Source organism: Mustela putorius, unplaced genomic scaffold, assembly GCF_011764305.1.
Source record: "Mustela putorius furo isolate JIRA1106 unplaced genomic scaffold, ASM1176430v1.1 tig00003944_pilon_pilon_pilon, whole genome shotgun sequence".
In the NCBI taxonomy this organism is placed as follows: Eukaryota; Metazoa; Chordata; class Mammalia; order Carnivora; family Mustelidae; genus Mustela; species Mustela putorius.
The window spans coordinates 3,173,011-3,198,346 of record NW_025422088.1 but is presented as its reverse complement, the minus strand read 5'-3'; the positions used below and the strand labels follow the sequence as shown (position 1 = coordinate 3,198,346).

At 39.4% G+C, this 25,336-nt stretch overlaps 1 protein-coding gene across 46 annotated transcripts in view; it reads right to left on the bottom strand.

Annotated features, from left to right (window-relative positions):
* The window catches only part of PTPRD (protein tyrosine phosphatase receptor type D), a 2,277,302-nt gene that overhangs the window by 514,539 nt on the left and 1,737,427 nt on the right, over positions 1-25,336 (bottom strand). Inside the window, exon 1 of one of the 46 annotated variants that reach the window (XM_004779168.3) lies at positions 14,864-15,975. The exons of the other annotated variants lie outside the window; for them this stretch is intronic. The gene's annotated coding sequence lies outside the window, so the exon portion shown is untranslated. Of the gene's footprint in view, positions 1-14,863; positions 15,976-25,336 lie in introns of those variants that run through there. 46 annotated transcript variants of the gene reach the window in all.

The following is a 25,336-nucleotide window of genomic DNA, read 5'->3' as shown; positions in this document are numbered from 1 at the left end:
CTTCAGCTCAGGTCATGATCCCGGGGTCCTGGGATCAAGTCCTGCATCAATCGGGCTCTCTGCTTCAGCAGGGAGCGTGCTTCCTCCTCTCTCTCTGCCTGCATCTCTCCTACTTGTGATCTCTGTCAAATAAATAAATAAAATCTTTAAAAAAAAAAGAAAGAAAGAAAGATACTAAGTGAAGGCTAGGTAAGTAACACTTTTGCATCCCTGGGATTACCTTCAGGCTTCCCTCCTGCCCATTTCAGCCAACCAACAAAAGACACATTTGCTCTGCTCTGCATATGGAGCTTTAAGACATCAGAACTATCCAGCTGGCTTAGAAAGGCCTAGTCTAGGGGCACCTGAGTGGCTCAGTGGGTTAAGCCTCTACCTTCAGCTCAGCTCATGATCTCAGGGTCCTGGGATCAAGCCCCATATCGGGGTTACTCAGCAGTAAGCCTGCTTCCCCACCCCCCTACCCCCACCTGCCTCTCTGCCTCCTTGTGATCTCTGTCTGTCAAATAAATAAATAAAAATTAAAAAAAAAAAAAAAAGAAAGGCCTAAGTCTACACCTGTTGTCCCATTAAGAGCATCGCCATTCACTGTCAAAGCCTGGTGTTTGGATGTTAAAGAATACAACCACACTCCTGAGCCGCTCCTTTCAGCATACTGACACCACTTACTCCTTCTTGGGGACCCCCGAAGGTGAAATGGCTGAAATACAAACAAAATCCCCTTGGAAAATAACAGAAAACACTGCTAACGGAATGAGAGGACATGCGATGGAACCAGGGATCATGAATTTGCCTCCTTCCTTGACTTCAAGACAGGTGTCTCCCCTCTCCATTACACAGGAACAAAGTAAAGAGTATGCATATTTGTCGTGAGACACAGAGCAGAGATTCCGCTATCAATTCACTTTCCTTGAGGATGTATTTCTAAGACACAGTATCTTTCACCTACATTTGGCAGGTACATTCTTTCCTACTAAGATCAATGGGTGTTGTCAGTACATAAATGGTCTAGCTTTATTTTGTTACATATGAAACCTTAAAAATACCAACTGACATTACAGACTGATCAGGTAGGCCAGTGTTGTGCAAAGCAGCTTCATGCAACAATGGAAACATCTGTGCTGTTCTATATACCACCAACTCCATGGGGATACTGACCACTTGAAATACAGCTAGCAAAACTAAGTTTACAATCATATTAAATTTTAATTAAGTAGTAAGGAGACTTGGAATCTTACGGAGATATATGTATGTGTATATACATATATATACAGATATATATATATATATATATATCCATATATGTGATAAGGAAGATCTAGGTCCTTTTCTTTCCCTTGAAATTTTTTTTTAAGATTTATTTATTTTAGAGAGAGTATGTGAGCAGGGAGAGGGACAGAGAGAGAAAGAGAAACTCAAATCTCAAGCAGACTTGCAGATGAGTGTGGAGCCCCACACAGGGCTCAATCCCACGACCTTGAGATCATGACCTGAGCCGAAATCAAGAGTTGGATGCTCAACAGATTGAGCCCCTCTGATGACCCTCCCTTGAATTTTGATGAGAAAAAGGCAGTAGAATTCTTATCAAAGCAGATACTGTCTGATGTAGAACCTTCCTCTAACTCAGAACCAGCAATGCATTGGTCAAGACCCCATTTCTGGCAGGGGCAGCGTTAACTACAGAAAGGTGAAAGGGCCAGCTAGGACAGTGAAGTCTCTTCAACTCTTGGGGTCTTAGTTTCCTCAGCTAAACCACATAAGATTTAATCTAATGTCCTTTCTAACACCTTTGGAAAATTTCCCATTTAGTCTCTGAGAAATGGCTATTCCTACAACAAAGAGGCCAAGGCAGCTATTTTACAGAAAGAAATGTGTTTCATTCTCATCTGGAGACACAAAAACAGTGGAGTTTCTCACTCTGGTACATAAATAATCAAAAAAGAAAAAGAGTCTTATGCTTAAAATACCTAAAAGATAATTTGTTCCCCTTTACCTAAAAGTAATACTATATTCATAAGGCTTGCAGATGCAAGTTTGTATCTATTTCATTACTTTTCTCAATTCTAACTGCAAAAAAAATCTACTAAAAAATCCTTCTACATCAATGTGCATCTTTTTCTCTAAATCATGAAGATTATTTCAAAAAATTTACACAATTAGAAAAAGTAACAGTCCCCCCCCCAAAAAAAAAGGAAAAAAAGGAAATGGTAACAGTCCTCTTAAATATATTTGTTAACCACTGTTAATCATATTTTTGTTACTTTTACATATATATTTATTTATTATTTTCTTTTTTAGGACGAGCACCACTCACTAAGTGTCTAGTTCAGCATACCCCATTAAGGGCACTATCATTTAAAAAATGCTTTGAAATAAAATATCAGTCAGAATGAGGCTAAGAAGTTGCATATTTTTAAAAATTTCTCATAGAAACTAACCATCTGTACAATAATCCATTGTCTGCTCTACCAAGGTGATTTATTAAGGATAATGAAGCATATGATTTAATAGCTGCCACAAATCCTTTTTCAAGTAGGATGGGTATAAATAATACAAAAGGATGGTCCAATAATAGCCAAATCCTAACCTAAGAACTATTCTATATGCTAGGTCACAAGAATTTAGATGAGCTCAATTAACTGTGGAGCTAAGTGACGTGTGGCTAGGTAGCTAAGGCTATAGCCGCTCTCTCTTATTCTAGTAGCGGTTATTACTACTGTTTAGTGAGTCCATAATTTCCAGTATCATAATGGAACTTGAGTAGCTTTTTTCCACATGACAACACAAAGCTCTCCAATAGGAAACGGATTTTATGTAGCACACATTTCTCAAAATCTTAAGAATCTAGATCTCAGTCTATTTGTCCATGCAAATTATACTTGGCAGTGTTTTGTTCATCTGTATATTCCCACAATTCCTTGCATTTAAGGGAGTCTAATGTGTGGCACTTTAAAGAATGAATACATAAATGGGAGAGTGGATAGATAGTAAAATGAGGTCTCTAAAATCCTTGCAAAAAAAAAAAAGCAATCTCATGTCCTTGTGAGAACTGATTCTAACATTTGCCAACACTTATGCTTTTAACTTGATGGCCAGTCATCAAAAGTTTATTTCCCTTAGTGGCAAAGGTTTCCAGGGGCCAACTTCCTATACAACATGAGAAGAACCCAAGAAATTATATACACAGTCTGAATGAAAATGTCCAAACACGAGCTCCTACTTGCAAACTGACACATTCCTCTCCTGGTTAACTCTGTTAATAGTCAGATTTTGCAGAGAATTTATGATGTCAGTAAGGTAAATTTCTGATGACAGGAAGTAAAAGCCATCATACCTGCCAGCTCTCTGGCATGAAAAGATGACCTAAGTGTGCCTTACAGACATGGCATAACCATCCATCCATAAGCTGGCACGACCAGTCCAGTCCACGTGCCACCCAGCAAGTCCATCAAAAATAAGATTCGATGTTACAAATCCTCATGTTTAAGGAACACTAGGCTGTGGAAAATTTCCATGGCTCCACATAATCAAGGGGCCTATGTTGAGACATATGTCACCTCCTAAAAACTGTATGCTTCACCAGGCACACTCAGCACCAGCATATTTCCACACTGCACTTCCTACCCCTTGTGCTCTTGTGAGCCTGGCTTGCCAGAACTGAGATCAATTTTATTAGATACCATTAGTCTCTGTTCCGGCGGTCATTTGAATAACAACAGATTGGCAAGTATAAAATGAAGGCACCTGTTGTACATTTGGCAGCCTGGATGAAGCCCTTTAAAATGAAAACAAATACAAGCTACAATCATGCCAGGCAATGGCTTTTGGTTCAATAATGACCATGTGTCAGAATTAAGTGCATCTGGGAATTCCTACCCCAGCCAGATGTAAAGGCAGATTTGTCTTGTCTGGTGACATATGAGTAGATACACACAGTATACTCAGATTTGGCTTTGCCATGGTTTGGTAGAGAACTAGGTAAGTGAAACTTAGCTCAAGTAAAGTAAAAATTAATTACTAAAGAACAACTGATAATAAGACCATAAACTGTACAGTTAAATATTAAACATATGGGTTATAAGATTTGGGCCATGAACTAATCCATCCCTGATTTTTCTGCTCACACTTGATCTGTTCATGGAATACTTAACAGCTATGTGCCAATATTATGACTACACTGAGCAAGGTCATGGGCTAGGTACTAGAGATCCCACTGGGAAGAAGACATGGGTTTCAGCTTCAAAGAATTTGAAATTCTTCAGACCATAGATAAGCAATTGCAATACATTATGATATACATTAACTGCCAAATTTATTCAGTGCTTGTTTAGTGCATAAAGGGTATCCAGTCTTGGGAGAGTGGGAAGTCTTCCTGGAAGAGTTGTCAGCCAAGATAGAAGAGGAAGAGGTAATGGAAGAGGTGACTTGGGAAAAAATGGAAGGGGAAAGGACTTTACACATGAAAGAGAGAGGACATGCCCAAAATTAAAGATGGAAAAGTCAGAGTAGTGCATCTTAGAAACAGCAAATAATTTAATGTTGCTGGACTGTACATGCATTGAGGGTGGGATGAAGGGAACAGAGAAAATGAACACAAGAATGACAAGGTAGCAAGAGGCAAGGCAAAGGTAAAGTCCCCAAAGGCCAGGTGACTTTTGTTGCCTATTTCAAGCCATATTTCAAGGAAATGTGGGACCACCAGAATATTTGGAGGAGAAACTCCAAGTTGCTTAAAGATTACACTGGCCACAGAGCAGAGAAGCAACAATAGTGTGTTCTCAACTGAACACAGAGAGGCTGCAAACCAGGCAAAAGATGATGGGGACCTTGCCAACAGATGTCGGAGAACATATCAGAAGATAGTGTGTAATTTGGTTGAAAGGAAGTTAATATTCATTTTGGTATACTTGGGATAACAGATTCGAAGTGACAATTTTTAGAGAAAATAGATTTTAAGTGACAAATTTTAAATCAAAATTTAAATTATAGATTTCCTAATTTTTTTCAGTAAAAATAAATCAGATCAAGTTGAGTCTAAATAACAGTAAAATGAGACTCAAATGCATTTAGGGAATCATTTCTCTGGTAGTACCTGAATATGCATAACAATATTTATGGAACTTGTCATTCTTAATCTATAACTGTTATCATCAAAACAAATTTATTAAGATTGTAACTGGCCTCACTACACATTACCCAGAGAAGGTAGGATACCCTTCTCCAGGCTTCTCAGAGGTTCCATTTACAGATAAACTCATAGGAAAACATGGTTAAACAAGACAGTGTATGATTGTAAGAAGTCCATTAGAAGCCTGGGCAAAGAACACTTAACTGTTGACATTCTAAAAGAGCCATAAAAGACCAGAGCATTTTCCATGTAACTTTATTTTATGTACCATGTCTGATTTAAAACTTCAGGGTGCCTTGCTGCCAGAGAAAAAATAATTTTCCAAATCATCAAACAAATGTAAATCCTTTATTGTATGACTTATAAAATCATAATTAACCCAGAATTAGACCTCAGAACCTTCCCCAAAAAAGAAAAAAAAAAAAAGTTAAACCTTCACAAAATAGATTAAATGGAGAAAAGCCTATCAAATCATCCATCTGTTATTGATAATGAAATTAACAGGTATGCAATGAAAATAGAGTATTTTAGAAGAGACATTATAATTGACTAAACTGCCCAGATACAACTGGGTAGGGCAGGCTGCCAATAAATAGAATGCATAGATACATCACTTGGTATAATTTCATTTCTTTAATGGGAAGCTGCTCCTCAGATAGTCCGGCTAAATCCATATTTCTCTTTATAAAAATGCTTTGAGTTGGGAGAGGGGCAGGGGGTTATGGACATTGGGGAGGGTATGTGCTATGGTGAATGCTGTGAAGTGTGTAAACCTGGCGATTCACAGACCTGTCCCCCTGGGGATAAAAATACATTATATGTCTATAAAAAATAAAAAATAAATAAATTCTTTGATTCCTTACCTGTTGGGCAGTTTTGAAAATGCCAGCCTCTGTGATTTTTAAAAACTATTTTTAGTGAAAATATGTCATTTACCCACTTCTGCTCCAGAGCTCAGGCTGTTGTGTCACTGGCCTGAAAAGCACATAATTCTGGAGTTGGAAGGTGACTACCATAAAAAGACCATCTAGCCCAAATCTAAGTATAGGAAAAAAAAAAAAAATAATGCCTCTGGTCAGAGAAAGGAGCAGAACAGATTCATTGGAAATGAGGGAAGGACAACCTATATTAACACCTAAGATTCTTCCTGAGTTTGGATCAAGAAAGCACCATACTGGCTTTATTTCCCTGGTGCATGTGAAATAAATTTTAAGAATCCTGTCAGACATAAGCATATATTGAGGGTTAAGACTGGAGTGCATGAGAGTTGGGACTATAATATTGCTGGACTTAAAACCGTGGCTTTAAGTTCCTTCTTCACTATTTCTTGCTGTGTAACCTTGGGCGAGTCACTTAACCTTTCAACGAATCAGTTTCCTCCTAAATAAACTGGTGATAACAAAACCATCAAACTTACACACAGTTACTATAGAGATTAAATGTGGTACTGAAAAAAATGTGCCATGTCAAATGCCTGGCACATAGTAGGTACTCATATGAATTGGCCCATCGATCACTGCTACTGTACTTCTAATATCAGAAAAATTAACAGAAATTTGGTTTTTACCTATATGTGTCCCAAGCATCATAAGAGGTTTCAAATGAACAAGTATTCTTCACATTCATGATTTCAATTAAATTCAACTCCAACTAAATTCAAAGAAGAGGGCACAGTACTTGAGCTGAAAATTAGGAAATGGGAGAATAATTAGAAGGACTTCAAGGGATGCAAGTTAGAACAGCTGGTAGAGAAAGGGGATTCCAGAAACGGTACTGTCCGCACTGGACTCGCTGGGAGCAGTCTTCTCCCTGATGGCAGGGACTCTGGATGCTGCTGGAGGGGGCGTACCTGGAGTTCTATAAGGGAGGGTGCTTGTTCAATTGTAAAGTGCTTGGACTGCTGTACTGAGGATTCGTTACATGGGTATGCAGACTTGAGAAGGTTGGCATTTCAGAAAAATGAAAGTTTTCAGGAAGAATTAAGAGAAGTGTGAGAGCATAGAGACCGCCTAGGCAGCTAGGAATGGTGTGTTGAATGTGTCAACAATATGGCAAAGGGACACAGTTGAAAGGGATTACAGGAATCAAACCTGCAAAATTGAATGGGGACAAGAATGAAAGGAAGGGAGAAGACAAAGGTGACACCCAAGTTTCTAGTGTAGAACTAAATCAGATGATGAGCTACCAAGAAAAAAAAAAAAGGTCAATCTGTGTATGGATGTGTAGATAGTGTTTTAGGTTTACAAAATGTAGAGTGTGAGATATCAACTATCTAACAAGCAGGTAAAAAAAAAAAAAAAATCAGGTCTGGAAGTTCATTAAGAAGTTAGGAGATTTATTTTGAAGGTCAACTACCAGAAATCATTGCTTCTGTGAGAGGTGGACAGGAATATCACAGAAGACGGGATAAATGATGACCTGATGAGGGCCACAGAAAAAATGACAAAATGGAGACGCAGGGGCCAAAACATCAGATTAAGAGGAAAGAATGTTGATGAAAAAAGTGCCAAAGAAAGAGCTCAGAGAGAATAGCTACCATCCATGGGATGTTTCCAGTGGAAGATATTTCCCACAATTTATTCCTTTAAAAATACTACAATTTTTCCACCTAGGAAAAAAGTGAAAATCATTCATTGGTCATTAAGTAGATTCACAATATTTACATCATTTCCAATAGACTATTATTATTCCCAACAAGCCAGATAATCTTGATAGATCCCTTTAAAATAAAGTATAAAACCATGTACCTAAAAAACACACTGAACTGTTTCAAACAGAACTATGAAAATGGGTAGGCATATTTTGTTTCTTTCTTAAAACCCTTTAATAAAATTTCAACTAAGCTACTATTGCAAGTAGTTTGATTTGTTTTTACAGAGATGCTAGGGTCTACTTGCAGTAAACCATTAGTGCACACGCTCAAAAAGTCCTTTCAGTTGGGATAGAACATGAGGAAGGGGGAATGGAAGAAAAAAAATATTTTAAACATGGAAAACAAATGTCTTTTTGACCTATAATGGGACACTGGATCAGCATTTGATGTGTCTAGTCTAATTTTTCTCTGTGTAATTGTACTGGCAGATCTTAGGGAGAGACAGAAGGCAGTAAATTCCTATCCTCCATCAATACATTTGACCTCAGAACAAACCCCACAACTGGCTACAGGCACCCACCATCCATCATTGCTCTTGAAACCTGATCTTTCAGGGAAGGACAGCTGCACTAGGCAAAGAGCTAAGGAGCTTTCTAAGATGCACTACCATTAAAGAAAAAAATGGTAATTCTTTTGGTTCACTATTTTAATTAAGTACTTTTCTAAACACTTCTTCCCCCAGACCGCAGCTCCACATCAAATATCAGCAAGAATCTATTAATACATTTTTTTTTACTTTAAAACAAAATGCTCTCTTTGTGTACTTAAGGTAAAATCATTTCTAGCTTTTGCTTTAAAAGCTTTCTGAGATAGTGTCCCATGATGTACTGATGTGCACAGACTTCAATCAACATGCTGGAAAGAAACTGCAGTTCTAGCATGTGTGGTAATGATAGCAGGTACACAACAGTGAAAACTGAACAAAACGTCCATAACCAACAAGTCCTAATTTTTAAGTCAGGTAGCAATAATTTACAGCAGGTAGCTAAAGACAGCAGAATTCTATCAGAGAAACTAGCATTAACGAATACAACATGTTCCTTACATAACTCTTAAATCCAGGATTTTGATAATGAAAAATAAGATAAATTCCTATTATCTAACTGGGTCTTCATTGTATCTATGGTTATTTTCTCCACTTTACAGATAATGAAACCGAGACACTGAAATGTTATATAACTTCCCCCAAGATTCCACATATAAGTGACAATACTAATGTATAAATTCAGTTCTGCTTGCATCAAATTTATGTTCTTTTCACTGCAGCAAAAGAAGGAGCAGGAGGAAAAGGAGAAGAGAAGGAAAGAAGAGGGGAGGATGGAAGGAAGGAAGTCAGTTGAGATTTTATAATCGTTAGCATTACCTTTATATACTAATAGGATTAAATAAAATGAAACAAGAACTAATTTTCAATTATTTATAAGATCAGAACTAACACAAAAATTTTTATTAATAAGAGAAATTGATTTACTGAAGCGTACAAGAGAAGTCTCTTATCCCTTCTGACCCAATGATTACAGATGATCATTTTATGTATCTGAAAGTACAATATCTCCTAATCCCTAAATGATATGGAGAAGTGCTGTTCCTTCAATGTAATTCACAATCTCAATTTAGTTAGCCACTGCTGCATTAAGGAATATAGCCCAAAGGCTGTTAAAAAAAAGACAATTAAGAATTTATAAATTCAATCAATTTCATGAAACTGACAGGAGTTACACAGCTTAAATCCAGTAAATAGCACTGCGGTGAAGGTCACAATGCTCCTGACATTGTTATCAGAATGTCAGAGTTAAACAGGGTTTCTGGTCAGTGAAAATCCAAAGAATTTGGAGAAAGCGTAGCTTCAGATGGCTGCTTTTGCTTTTGTACTTTGTTACAGATGCAGAAGGAGCCAAAGAAAAAACCTGGCAGCTAAGAACAGTCATTTGCAAAGGAAAGCAAGGCTTGCTTACTGCAGGTGGGGAATAAGGATCATCTAAGTTGTCTCAACATTACTTTTCTACTGGTACACCTGATCTGCTGGCTTATAGACAAAATCAGTTGTCTTAGCTTCCCAAATTGTCAATTCTTTCATTTAATTTACTCAACTATGACACATAGGAACTTGATTTGAGGGACAGTACATGTTGAAAAGTGAATAAAAAGTTCAGTTTTGCTCTATTTTTTCTGTAATTTGTAAAAAGCAATAGACAAACTGACAAGTATTGACATGATCCAATCATACGTATCAGTACCAAAGAAAAAATAATGAACAGAAAGATACTGAATGGATTATCTGGAAAGGGAGAAGGCAGGACATTACTGGCATGATTTTAGTCATTTTTCCCCCAACACATTATTTTGAGAACATGTGAATATAAAACTTAAATTAATGTCTAAGCCTTAAAATATTTAATGATTAAATGTTAAAAGAAGAAAATGCAAACTGACTGTTGATCACATGAAAGCTAAGTGGGCAATTTATTAAAGGGGAAACAAGGGGCAGAGGACCTAAATGTGATTTCCTGAAATGCTTCTTGTAACAATTCTGCTTCATTAATGCTTCAGTCTAGTGCCACTGGCATGACTTTATTATTTAGGTTGCATTAGGTCAGAGACGGCTGTAACATACAAGTATTCGCTCTCTGACCTCCCAAAGACTTATGACGCAAACAAAATGCTGAACTTTTACATCTGAGGCTATAATTTCATATAATGAACAATCAGGAAGCACAAGCCATATATTCTCTCAGCTATCTTTTTAAAGGACTTAACTGTGAAAGAGCTGAAACACATTTTTATTTGAAAAATGGGGGAGGAAGTTGGACACTTCAATTGTCAAAACAAATGCAAGCCAAGCATCAAATTTCGAAAGTGTTTTCAAGTACTAATCACAAGAAAATGAGATTATCCATATAGAAAACATATCCCCAAACAAATGGATCCTTTGCTGGAAATGTCACTGTGCTATAAAATTACAGAAGCTTAAAAAAGTGATGTTTGTTGGAATAAAATTCACTGAAAAATCCCTTCTAAGCAATCTTCTTACATGTTACCAGATATCTTAGATGATGTGTTATATGGGAATCCTCAATCCTGTAGGGCACAGAAAGAATAACTCCTCTCTTTGCTCTTTCTTGGCAAATCATTAGTAATATAAAAAGAAATGTTTTTAAACATTGACTTTGCTTCAGGCTGCATGTTGTGTTTGTGCCATCACAAGTAAGTAGCTTTCCAAAATGAATTTTTCAAAGAAACCAAACAGTACAAAGAAAAGGTAAATAACTCCAATAAGCAATAAGACACCCAGAGTTAGACCTGGCTTAAAATAGAACTTATTTTCTCACACTAAACTTTTCAGCCAAAAACTACTGTCCCTTTAAGGAAATAGGGAAAAAATAATACATTCTGTGAGTACTCTGGAAAACTGAATACTTACAGCTGTATATTTAGCACTTCATATATCTTGTAATACCAATCCTAAAGGTATACTCTGTATCCACTCAGTTGAGCACACTATGTCAAAGGTAAAGTTCATTTGTGAGATAACCAGGAACTTTGAGGCAAGTAAAAGGGTACCCTTGAGCAAAGGTTAAGTGCACAGATTTAAAGATGTTAGTGTAAAAGTTTGAGCTCTCAGGATCACAAGTTAGAGCACACACATACTTTACCTCTCAGACTACCCAACTACACTGCTGAAACTGGGTGGTTTTAAAGCAAAATCACCTTGAGAAATCCATCTTTCCTGAAATGGCCCTTTTCATATGGGATTGTGTTAATGAATTCCCATTTATCCATAGCATCTTTTTTAAAAAATAGAATTGTTTCATGGCTTGATAAATCAAGCTGGATCTGAAGGAAATCCAATATGCAAATGCCGGTAGCGTGCTCTTTTACCAACAGTCACCCTTGTCAGTTTGAAAAACTGAAAATCAACAAAGGAACAGTGTAAGTATACTTGACCTTATTGCCTAATGTCCATCAAGATTGCCACAGCTGGTCGATTTCAAATTTGTGAAACTGACACTTAAAAATGTATAGTGCATCTTCAGTCCAGGTCCCTCAAGTGCTGACTAAACTGGACTGAGCCTCAGATTCTCCTTCCATACTAACTTGCACAGCACTTACAAAGCAAGTTTAATCACACCATCAATCTATGACTACATTTTCCTTAAAGTAATTCTGCTTCATTTATCTTTTAACCCTACATTATGCAAATAACATCCTTATCAGTCCAATAAAAAAAAGTTCTTAATGTTCCTACTTGTTTATCCTTGGCATACACTGAGAATCTGGGATCACATATGAATTTACACAAATACTTCTTTTGTTTCACATTTTATGTGAAAAAAATCACTTTACACCATCATAGTTTCAGAAGCTCTATAAATAATGTTCTTGAAAAACTCTTCAATCAATGTCCATGACTAACACTAGAGCATGAGTTAATAGGTTAAAAACAAAAGAAAAACTTAGGGGACTGCCTACTTTTTTTTTTTTTTTTTTTAATGTCTCTCTAGGAAGGGTTTGCATCTGCCATAGGAGGGTATCTCCTGGATATAAGAACAGTAATAGAGGCCCCTAGTGGCTCAGCGAACAGCAGCACATGAGGGGATTCCGATTCTCAGTTCTCCACTTGAAGATATTCTGGCTTTACATAAATGTCATTCTTAAAAGGCAAATCAAGTCACTGTATTTAATACTTTAATCGGTTTTACTTTCATGGTTACCTACCAAAATATATATATATTAAAGAAGATCTTCGCATTTCATTACTTTAGTAACTATCACTGCACTGGTCCAAGAAGAATTTGGGTTACATAACCTCCACAATAAAATATTTAACATCCACCTCTTTACATGTCATTACAAAAAAAGTGATATATTACTCAAATATATTAAAATATATTTGAGAGACAGTTTTTCTTTTTGAATTTCATTCTTATTATACTTATTATAATGAAGGGTTTAAGAACAGATAATTTCTAAGTAAAGTGCTCACTATTTTAAATGAAATATTGATACAAACTGAAGGCCACTTTTAAAATATTAGAAATCGACACGTATTTTCCAACAACAGCCAGTGATAAAAACTCACATTGGAGTGCCCCTATTTTAAAAGATGTACAATTAATAACACCCCTTAATCCTCATCCTCTTGCTGTCTTTCCTTTACAAAAGAAAATTCCAGGCAGGCACATTTACAGCTTTTAGCAATTTTTAACTGGACACAATCTGACAGCTGAATTCATGAAACTGACCAGCTTGTCAATTTCACACTTTGAAAGTACAATAATAGCTGATAGCATGAGGGTGAATTTTAAAAATCTGTCACAGAATTGCTAGCTCCATTGAAAAGCAAAGTACAGTACATAATTATGGGAGGTGGGAGGTGGAGAAATTTTCCTTCCATGTCCATTTAGGATGTCTATTTCAAGAAGTTGGACATCTAGCATGGAAAATTCATTTTCTTTACTAAATCAATAAAATAATATCTATCTGTGACAAATAATAGAATATGCTTTCAAAACAAGCATAATATATACTAAGCATTGTTCTGGATATCATCATATTACCAACATAACACAATCTTTAGGTCGGTATCATCTAAATATTCCTTAATATCAGGATATTTCAAGTCTTGGTACATCACCTTGGTTTTACTCAAGTTGAGTCGTGGGTGTGTACACTTTCAAACAGACAGAATAGCCAAAAGAGTCAAAAGTATGAACGGCTGGACCAACTCCCCATATGTGTGTTATTACAGGATGGTTGGAAAGAACACATCAAAGGGAAAGGTCCATGTCTGTAGCTCTGGAAGTCCAAGAGCAAATCTCTCTCAAGTCACAAGCAGTTACTAGTCTCTGAGGTTCAAAATGAGTGTGCTAAGCTCCGTTAAGTCACTGTCACTGTGTCTACAGGCATCTAAAACGGGGCGGGGGGGGGACTTTAAGAGAAAATACAGGAAGAGTGATCCCTCAGGAATATTCTTGGGTGCTTAAGTCACAACTGTAGCTTGGTCTTGGGGGATCACTCTAAGAATTTTAGAAAACAGAGACATTTGGCAAGTCGTGTACTGGGAGGCGAGCTGGAAACAATACTAGTAGATGTGATAGTCTGGGTTTTGGAGAATTGAACTACTATTCAGAATCCTAGAACACCCAATTAATGAAAGCTCAGCTTACACTTTAGTGTTCAAGATTTTTTTTTAAGCATAAGAAAACTGACTTCATTTGTTAATGTTTTAAATGAAAATCAACCTAATAGATAAACAATCTAAGTTTTCTACCTGCCTACATAAAAGCTACAGTAAATCGATAGAGAAGCCAAGAACCTTTGGTTTCTTGTGGCTTTCTTTTAAAATTGTTTCCTACAACTTGGATTTTTCATTATAAATTCTCTGTTCCCTACCCTCGGAATGAGTAAGAACAGCAGATTCCCGTAGCAGAACTAGGATCTTTGGTTCTGCCATGGAAAGGTCTCCAAAACAATCCCCCTCCTCTATGGCAGCCGTGTAGACTTGGATTCCTGCTATTTCTCCTTCCCCCAACTAGTTCAGAGGAAAGAAAGAAAAAGAATTCGCCCCCTCACCATAACCAGCCCTCCTTAAAACAGTAATCACAGCCTCTTAAAAAAGAAGAAGAAGAAGAAAAAGAAGAAGAAGAAGAGAAAAGAAGAAGAAGATAGATAGATAGATAGATAGATAGATATAGATACATGCAGAGGCAGAATCCCTGGGTAGGGTCCGACTGCCCCAGAGCTCCTCCATTTCCCCAATACTCTACCCACCCTAGGAGGAGAGAGCGGGGGTCGGACAAATAAACATACACAAACACCCTCATTCTCTAGAATTGCCACTCTTCCTTGGTCTGAGGTTTTAAACCACAAGCGAACCGTGGAAGGGAGGAGGAGGACCCTCTGCCCAAGGAGGTTCAGAAGAGCAAACTGTGTGCGCTCCGGTGTCGGGGCGCTGGGCTCGCGGACGCGGGAGTGGGAAGCTCCGGCCCGGGAGGCGCCTTGGCCCGGGAGCCGAGCTCAGGGCAAGCCCCGGGCTTAGGGAGGGGAGGGCAAAGGGGGGCGGACCGAGTCACTCGGGGACTTACCTGGTCATGTTGGCTCTGGGCAACCACCGCCACCGCCTCCCGCGCCGCCACCGGCACTTTTCCCCAGCGCCTTCGCGCCCCGCCACGGCCGCGCAGCCCGAGCCTGCCTAAGCAGCCGCCTCTGGGCGGCCAATTTAATCCCGCGGAGCTGCGGCCGCCGCCGCGGGAGTCCCCCCAGTCGCTGCCGCCGCCCGGCCCTCGAATGGCCAGCCCAGTCCAGAGCGAGGAAGTGGAGGAGAGTCAGCGAGTGAGTCCAAAAACCCCAAATCCAGCATCCAGAGGAGCGCGTCCCCCCGCCCTCCTTCCACCCCTACCCCCTTCTCCTCCTCCTCCTCCGCCTCCTCCTCCTCCTCCTCTCGGGCCGTCCTCCTGGCCCTTCTGAGCCGGAGGCTTCCGCGGCGGTTTCTCCTCCTCCCGCTCCTGCTCGCCCTGCGCTCGCTTCGCAGGCTGCTCCCGCCGCCGCTGTGTCTGCCTCCCTCCTCCTCCTGCTCTTCCTCCTCCTCCCGCTCCTCGATGCTCCGCTGCTCGCGGCTAGGGGGTCCGGGGCCGGGTCTCCTCTCCCCCCTCCGCTTCTCTCGTTTTCTCCTTCCTGCTGCTGCTTCTTTTAAAGAGGATTCTTTGGCCACAAATAGCAACTCGGCTGCCCCCCTCAGCGCCTCCCTCCCCTTCTTCTCTTCTTCCCCCCAAAAGTGAAGAGCACTCGAGAGGTAACCAGAAACTGAGGCCGGGGGGAAAGAAGGAAAGCAGGGGAGATGGGGCGAAGCGAAGCCTGGAGACCGGCCCGAGCGGAGTCAAGAGCCAGGAGGTGGGATGGCCAGTCCAGTCCAGTCCTTGGACCTGGCGTGAACCTGGTGGTTATGGTTAGAGGCGAGATGATTTGTTGGGGAATTTAAATGAAAAAGCTCAGGAAAGTGATTGGAAAGCTTCTTTCTTTGTTTCCTTGTCTGAGTGATTTCTAAAATCCTCGTAACCGTGCTGGGGATCCCACGGAATCGCGGTGCCCCAGCGCTGGGAGATTGTGTGTGCGCGTTGCCAGCGCGAGAGTGTGAGTGTGGGTGCGCCCCGGCGCAGGGAGAGCCAGGCCCGCTGCGCCCGCAGGCGAATCCCTGAATCTGGACCACTGACCCACTGAAAGGGACGGAGAGCTGGACGAAGGAGGGGCGGGCAGGAGAGGTGGGTGAAGGAGGCGCAACACACACACACACACACACACACACACACACGGAGGAGGGGGCGGGTGACGTCACTCCCCAGCATCCATCCACCAGGCCAGAAAAGACCCCCTCTAACAAATTCACTCATCTCCTAAGAGATGCACACACGGGTGCTTCCTGCTCTGCATCCCGGCACACTGGGGGGAAAAAATGCTGATTGCGACCCAATTCAAAGGAGTTATAATAATATGTAAGGAGCGCGCGTTGATGAGACAGTTTGAGTCCGCCCCAGTTCACCTTGGCCGTCTTATGCGGGGATGCTTGTAGGATCTACTTTGGAGTCAGAGAGGAAGAAAGGGACGTCTCTAATCAACCTTAGTGGGATAATTCTTGTCTTGCTTCCATTCTACTTGTGTTTAGGATGTTGGAAATTCACTGCTCCCCGCTTCTCTGAAGAACACCATAAAACCCTTTCCCTAGACATGTACTCAGTTGTTCCGCTGCACAAGCTTCAGCTGTGAACCCTTCATCCACAGAACACACTGGATGGACTGTTAGCTAACAGGCACATTTTAACCTTCTTCACTCCTCCTCACAGGCTCTCCAGCATGTGGAGAAAGTCAGCAGCTGGAAGCCACCATTGGCAATTGGCCTACCACAATTTTATTAGAAACCTGGTCAGAAAGGTTAAATAAAGTAAAGGCAGGGCCTCCAGCCACCAACCAACCCCCCCCCCCCCCCCCGCCTGCTCATTCTGCACTCAGGGCAGCACATACACACTATACTTATCCCTGCAGGCTGGAGGCTTTTTGAAAGGGCAAAGGTAAGCAGACCTCTTAGGTTCATACTAATGATCCAGCATCCTGACTATTATCTCATGCTGGCATTTGTTTCAACCATCTGCATGCTGTACTACACTGAAGGATTGGTCAATAATCCTCTGACCCTTTTGTATTCCAAAAAGAAGCCACCTATTTTTGCAAGGAGTCTTGATAAATTAAGTTTAGTTTTCCAGCAATTTGAAGGGGGAGGGATTATTCTGGCATGACTCTTCTCTGTGCCTGCCTTTTTCTTTTCTTCTTTTCTTTTCTTCTTCTTTTTTTTTAAATGGTTAACCTTATAGTAAAAAGAAGAAATTTCTCTTTGTGCAAGCCACCCCGAGTCAGGTTTACCTCCAGTCTTTCTGATGACGTGAGGAACTGAAAGTTGAACTAGTTATGATGGGCCCTTGCCCCTGTGCCTTAAGGATGGATTAAAAAAAATCTGAGCTCCACACCGGTGATTCTCACTCAAGGTGTAAACTGATTTGGCTTTCTCATCGCCACATCCTCCTCCATAAACTGATGAACCCTGTTCTCCTGCAAAGCTCAATGTCAGAAGGAAAAAAAAAAAAAAAGAAAGAAAAGGAAAGAACGTTTTTAAAATCCTAAAAATCATTTTATGTTGCATTTGGTGGAGAGACACGCATGCCTCTGCTACTTTTAAGGAGGTCTGATTATTTTGACCTGATTTTAAAAGATTCCAGCTGGGAATTCTGACCACTATCTGGGAGTGTAGTTAAGGAAATAACCCACCCCCTTGGTAGCCAGTTAGGCTACTTAGAAAACGTTTGTTGCTCATTACCAACATGAGCAACAAAGTGGTAGCAAAGGGATCCAGAAAGAAGAGGAGACAGAGAACAGTGTTAGTGAGATTAGCCCAAGGACCCTACTTTCCAGACATAAGGAGGTCCTAGATGCTCCTGTCCCACAATAAACAAACATCTTGAAAGAAGTAGCAGTAGGAGAAGGCAACAAGGGATTCTGAGCTATTATTATTGCAAGATCCAACCTTAGGATCTAGGGGATTGAGTAAACAGGAGCCAGACTCTGCACATCAGAGCTGCAGTGGGCTAAGGCAGCCACCCCATATACAAACTTTAATACTTTCACAGCAGATTTGTAACAAAACAATACTCTGTGGCATCTCATATAACCTCTGGGAGTGTTTACTGTTTGGAGATTTGAAGTCAAAGAACATCAAGGTGGGCTAATTATCTGTTGAAATCACCTAATTTTACAGGTAATGAAACTGAAATCCCTGAGAGTTTAAGGTGACCCAACTATTTAATGGCAGAAGCAGACACAAAACACAGATATCATGACCCAGTGTCACCCTGCCCCTAACTCTCCCTAGTTACCTGCCAGTTCTAGATCAGTTTTTCCCACTCATCCATGAGCAATAAATATAGAATATCTTAAAACTATACTTAAATGAAGGAAAATGAAGAAATGGGACTAGACATGTTCTTAGTTCCTTTCTGCTTTAGCATTCTGTTATGAATAGCACACAGGATCTTTGCAATAATGCAACCCCCTCTAGTGCATAATTCAGCATACAATGAGTATGAGTCTATTTTGGACCCCATCCAAGGGAGTTAGTTCCTAGAAGTACTTGAAAGATTTTATTCTCATCTATAATGAAACATTCTAAAAAGACTAAAAATAATCATAACGACAATAACAGTAATCATTTGTTACTCTTATATACTAAAACATCATGCTGTCCCACTATTTTCAAAAGGTGCATCATGACCTTTCGTGGGTCGCAAACCTAGTGGGTCGCGAACAATTTTTTAAGCAAAACAAATGAAAGCAGGAAAAAAAAGAAAGAAGAGTGTTATAAATACTAAATATTGCTCTGTAAAACTTATGTTTCGATCATGTGGCTAGAGATTAAAAGTTTCACGGCTGTTGCCTTGGCTCCAGTCTTAATAACTGCGTTGGTAGTTAAGTATAATTAGGCCCATTGTACAAGTGAGAAAACAGGATCCAAGAAGATAATTTGGCCATGCTGACGTAAGTAGACAAGTGGCCAAGATAGAGTTTAAACCTATATCAGCTTGACTTCAAACTGTGTATTTTACTTCTATTCTGATTACACATTATTAACCAGGAATCAAATACTTGTTGCTTATAATATTTTCTTTGTAAGAGCCAGTTTTTTTTTGTTGTTTGTTTGTTTTTAACTCAGTTATAATGGAGAAACATGACATAGGTTCAAATGACATGTTCTGAAGATAGTTTCATAAGGTAACGAAATGAGTATCTGAGATCTCTTCTTATATATTGTTGTTATGTCCAATATACCTTATTAATTTGCATCTAAATGCACAAAGGGAATAACAATTAATGTTTGGGCCTCTAGGAGGGTCAGTCAGTGAAGTGTTTGTCTTTTGGCTCAGGACATAATCTCAGGGTTCTGGGATCTAGCCCCACATCAGACTCCCTGCTCCATAGGGAATCTGCTTCTCCAGCTGCCCCTTCCTCCAACTCATGGTCTTGCTCTCTTTCCCTCTCTCTCTCATGTGTTCTCTTTCTCATATAAATAAAATCTTTTAAAAAATAATAACAATTAATGGTTTTGATCTTCAAATGACTATTCATCTTTAGAAGGGTTAAAATGTTTGCCAGAGTTTTTCAAATTTAATTCATACAACAGTTTGCAGTGACTTACTGCTTGTTTCAGACACAGAACTGGCACACGAGAGAGATAAAACAAATGGATATTAAATACACTCACTATATACGTGTTTGATTCATTTGGGAGCACGGAATCTGCATATATAAAGTAATCCAAACATACCATAATTACATCTAAATTGTGAAGAAGAAAGGAAGACAGTACTTCAGTTGCCATGCTGACTTTCTGATCCATATGGCCTCATGCATTCTACCAGAAACAGCGCATTTAGATGCTATTAGTCTTATTCTTCAGATCTGGAAGCTTCTATGCAGAAACTAGTTGGTGATTGACATGAGAGTCTAATCCTGGTCTTTCTGATTCCACCAATCAAAATCTCTTTACAAACAAGGGGGTTTCCAGTAGACAAAGAGGTGGTTAGAGATTTTGAGACATGCTATGCAAACATTCACATTTTTCTCCATACGAAAGAAAGGCGCTTTCTTTTTCTCCAGGGCAGAATTTCTTGTTGCTGTCAGTGCTGTTCTCTTAAAGAAAAGAAATCCGTATCTTTCTCTAAAAAAAAGGCCTAGAAAAGCCAGGCCCTCTACCCTGAGTGTTCAGTTCTGCTGTTGCATTTCACTCTCACCTGCAGTGTGTAGAGGACGTTATGGTACGATGCTATTTTCCATTGGCTCTGCTACTGGAGATTACGGCATGCGACTGTGACAAATGGATATTCCCATTAAATTCTTTAGTAGAGTGGGGCATTCCATTAACCATTGGCACTATCCCAACCCAAGTGAAACATTGGGTCATTTTTTCTTGTGAGCAAGAAATGAAGGAGGAAACAAAGGATATACTCTAATTACCTTTCTTCCTTTTCTTTTTTTATTTTTTTGTTGCATGCATTATGATAGCCGTATATTACAATTATTTATAATTAATATATGACAAGCTGTCAGCTAAAATTTAACAGGTTATTTGTCAAGAAGTCCCATTAACTCATGCATTAAGTAGTGGGTTTCAGTATTCCCTGACAATAAAAGTGTGCTTTGGTGTTGTCTTAAATATATTGTGTTTAAGTATTCAGAGACAACCAATCTTTATATATTCGTGGCACCTTTTAAAAATACAACTATTGCTAATATAAATGGGCACTCTGTTAGTAATGTAAGGAATAAGCACAATTTTCGTCACTTTAATCTTTAAATGTTAATGTTTTCATTGACAAAACTAGCTGCCTAGTGTTTATTTTTAAGTTTTAAACTTTTATGATTCTTTAATACATTTTCCAAATGATGTCTTTGGTAGTAAAGGCAAAGCTGAATAAAAAGGAAAGTAATTGCAGTTACTTATGTTCCATTTAGAGTTTGTATCTTACACTAGAGGATTTTGAAATGTAGGAATATTTTGAAATACAGAAAAAGATTAAGAAGTCACAGAAAGCTAGTAATTAATCACTCAATAAAGGGGAAATCTACAGAGACCAGAAACTGATGAAGCAGGCTCCATTTTGCTGAATAGCAAGAGAATGGGGCACATGGTAGAAATGAATCACAGGTATTTCTTGGGAGGGATAACAAGATTCTTTAAAAGAGAAAAAGCTTGGATTCACTATCTATAGAATGTCAATGTCATGGGATATCACCTGGAAATAAATTTAAATTTTAAACTACAATGCAACTACTGGTTCCATGGCCAACCAATGTTTGTATTGTTTTGTTTAAGAGAATAACGAGGAAAAAAAGAGAGAGAGAGAATGATAGAAAAGTAAAGCAGCATTTGTTTAAAATTTTATTTCATGTGGCTGACTCCTACCTTTCAAGACTAAGACCTGCTGTTGGATGTTAATGACTCAATCAGCTACTGAAGAGGGTGCTGAATCTCCTTAATGAAAGAATGTACTTTAAGAGTCAAGGCTTAGGAAGGGCTGGGGGGGGTGGGGTGGGCAGTGAGGGTATAAAACACTCAGCGCAGCAGTTTCTCAAAGCTTGTAAGACTTCTGCTTGCGTCCACCAATCAAGTTCAGTTTTCCCATTTTTAGCAAGAAAGCCATACGAAGTCCTGACTTTATTTCCAAAGGGTTGTTCAAATAGCGTTTCAGAAAATCATTTTCAGAAACTCAGAAGCGAAATAGCACAGGTTGGTTTTCGAATAACAGTGAGTCTACCTCTTCACAGGCTGGGGATTACAAGTGACCAGTGCAAAAATGGTCCTGACATCCCGGACGGGGACCGGTCACAAGATCTCACCTTGCTTCCCAGATATGGCAAGGGTCCTCCGCATGTAGCTGCGGATGCTTCCGCACACATTCAGGGGCAGTTTTCAAAGCAGTGAATGGAACAAAAACATTAAGACTACGATTTTTCAGTCGCCTTTGAACATTTTGTCTTTGTCTTATACATCTTTAGTTACCTTACACTTCAATTATGTCACTTAACAATTTCTACAGGGTGTGCATATTTAGAAAATGTTCTCTCTCAGCCATTCAAGAGCAGATTAGTGTCTGATTAGAGCCAAAAACTCTCATCACGGTGCTTTAAACACTGTGGAAATTCCATAAGTATCTGAGGAAGTAAAGGAAAAGAGGGATGGAAATAGGAAGAGAGGAAGAGGAAATGATTGTCTATTAATAAAATTGTCATTTTATGAGAAATATTACTTGTTTTACAAAGTTTATTACAGGGGTGCCTGGGTGGCTCAGTGGGTTAAAGCCTCTGTCTTCAGCTCAAGTCATGATCTCAGGGTCCTGGAATCGAGGTGCGCTGGGGCTCTCTGCTCAGTGGGGAGCCTGCCTCCCCTTCTCTCCCGCCTGCCTCTCTGCCTACCTGTGATCCTCCCTCTGCCAAATAAATAAATAAAAATCTTTAAAAAAAAAAAAAGCTTATTACAGTCCACTAAGTAAAATGAATTTGCTCTCCCTCTGTTCTCCCATTCTTTTTTTTTTTTTCCTTATTTGGTATCTCCCTATATTTTTATTGTGTATATTCGTATCCTATTAAGCTCTGAGCATGTCCCCATTGTTTATATCACCATCCGTGAGCACAGAACCTGGACTATTAGCAGACCTCAAAAGATGTCTGCTGAATGAATCAATGGATAATAATAGTCTTTGACCTCAAGTAGCACAAAAGCAAATCAAGTCAGGCAGATGTTTTTCTCTGTCTTCCCCTTGGCAAAAAAACCAATGTTCAGACATCAAGAAGCAGTCCTGGGGGAAAACAAACAAACAAACACAACAACAACACACTTCACACTTGGCACCCATGATTTTTACTTTTTTTCCATCTATCAAAGAAACCTCCTACTACCTAGCCAGTCACAGGCTCTAAGAAATATCGTCCCTTGTACCAAATGAAGGTAAAAAGAGATAGGTATGGACTTTGCTTTTTCTTCTTATATTCAAGCTGTTCTAAGAGTTTGGATGTCAAAAGTGCTCAGTTTGGTCAATTCTATGCTGGAGAAAGAAGTGATGAGAAATTAGAAAAAATGCTGAAAGCTAAAATGCTTTGGTCTGTGATTCAGTCCTTCTTGTGCCATCCATAACATACTTGCCTTTTATTAAAGTTATATCTATCCTTGTTTTGCTCATTCCTTCCCTATGCCTCTGCCACAGGCCAAAACCCATATATATTTCCAGATTGCAAGGCTGTAAAATCTTCAGGAGAAAGAATGGGTCTTAATCTTCTGTGTGTACTTTGTATATCTGCAAAATGTCCTGTATAAGGAATACATGATAGAATGCTGTTTAATTGAACTTTCCAAAGTCTAGTGCTTTCTTTAAAATTAATAGGAACTCTGTGGGGCACAAGCACATCCTAATTTTCCCCATTTAATACACTCTATTTTATTGACCCCAGGGAGTATACTTGCATTTATGGACCACAAGCCCAAATGTTTGGACTGCCAAATTCCTAGAATGGAGGTTCATAACCTTGGCCGTGCATTAAAATCATCTGGAAAACTTTTAAAACATATGCTCAGGGACCACATGTATGAGCCGAACTGGATTCTTTGGAAGTGAGGCTCTTGCATATATATGTATATATGTATTTTTAAAGAAGCTTCCAAAGTGATTCAAATGTTTAGCCAAGGTAGAGTAACCTTGCTTTACAGTTCTAGGAAGCATGATTTCAAAATCACTAGACTAGATTATTTCTAACATATTTTCCAACTTGGGATTCTTTGTGAAATCACTTTTGTTTTAGAAGTGAAAAATAAATAACCCTTTGACTGGACTCTGTTTTTAAGTAGTCCCTACAAATGAAACACAGCCCAAATTTTGTATATGAGGGTGGTAATTTTAGCATTTCTTTTTACTTGTTTTTTATGTATGCCCATTCATCCCGCTGCTCACTCTTTCAGGCCTCCAGTGTGTGTGAGGTATGTCAACTATGCACTATTAAGGGATTTGAAGAATGTGTGCTGTGACCGAGGCACACATATTAAGGAAAACCCTTTCATCCAAACACAATACAAACATCCCCTAATGATTTTCATCCCCTGCCGTTCAATTAAAAAAGGAAGAAATGCCATCAACTAACTGAAATTCCAGCTACACCACCCCCCAATGAATCTGTGATTAAAGCAAAGAAAGAAAAGGGTCAGATAGATTGAAACCCCTCCTTGGAAAACATTTGGAGTTGAGTCCCGATGTTCATGTGTTATTTTCAGAGTTAGATTAGAAGTAACAAAACAACTTTGAGAGAGAAAAATGGGGCCCACACATTATTGTTTAAGGAATTCATTTTCTTGGGAGGGAAATTTTCATGGTGAACTCTAATAATAGAAAATGATCCACTATGTAAACTACACAACAATAGCAGACTTCTTTTATTTCTCTGAGAGTTCCTAGCCCAGTGCCTGACAAATACAAGGAAAACTCGCCACACCACATTATTCAATATCACCATTCATGTGGCACTTTGTAGTTCACACAGAACTTTAAGACACCTGTCTCTTTTAAGGTCCCTAATAATTCTGTGGATGGTAAATCACCCATTTTACACATGACCCAGACCCATGAATGGAGCTCGACACTGAATCAGAACCTCTGGGCTAGTCCTGGGGAGCCAGAATTTTTAGCAAGCTTTTCAGGTAATTCTAAAAACCACAGTGATAACTCCATTCAAATTCATTGATTTTTATTGTTCCTAGGAAAATAACCCAGTACAGCTGAACAGATTCTGGCAGTTTTTAAGAGGCTAGCTCCCTTTTTCTAGGATTTGCCTTTCTTTCTTCCATACTTTTCAAAAGGGGGAGAAAATCACAGGTGGCACTATTTTACCTAAATCTACAAGCTTTTTAATTCTGCTTTGCACAGCTGGCTTATTCTAACAGTTGCCCTTGCTGTGAAGGAAGCTCCTAGCTTCTGGCATTGGTAGCAGGACTTGAATCCTACCTACTCCCCTTCTGGCCACAACTAAGGTCTTAACAGCCTATGGAGACCACAGGCCTCCTCAGTAGGCAGCTGTAATTACATGAAATTTGCTGGACATTGGCGTGCAAACCCAGCAGCCTGCTGGGACATTTCAGGCGGCTTCAGCCTCGTGCTTGGGAACCCACTAGTTGTAGCTGTTATGCTCAGGAAGAGAATCACCATGAGCTATCTGTGTTGGTGTGTGTCTTTCTCCATCAGTTTTTTTTTTTTTTAAAACTTAAAAGTAAAAGATATATTCTCAGCTTGCCTCCCCCCTTCACCACATTGTATTAGATCCGCATAATACTACTGCAAATGCCGTCTCATCTATAACATGGTTGGGGGGGTAAAATAGACCTCTCAGTAAACCTTCTTTAGAATAAAAGTACGCATTTGAAGAAAGGAGTCAATGTTATTTTTACCTTATAATTACTCCTAATCCACACAGAGACTGGA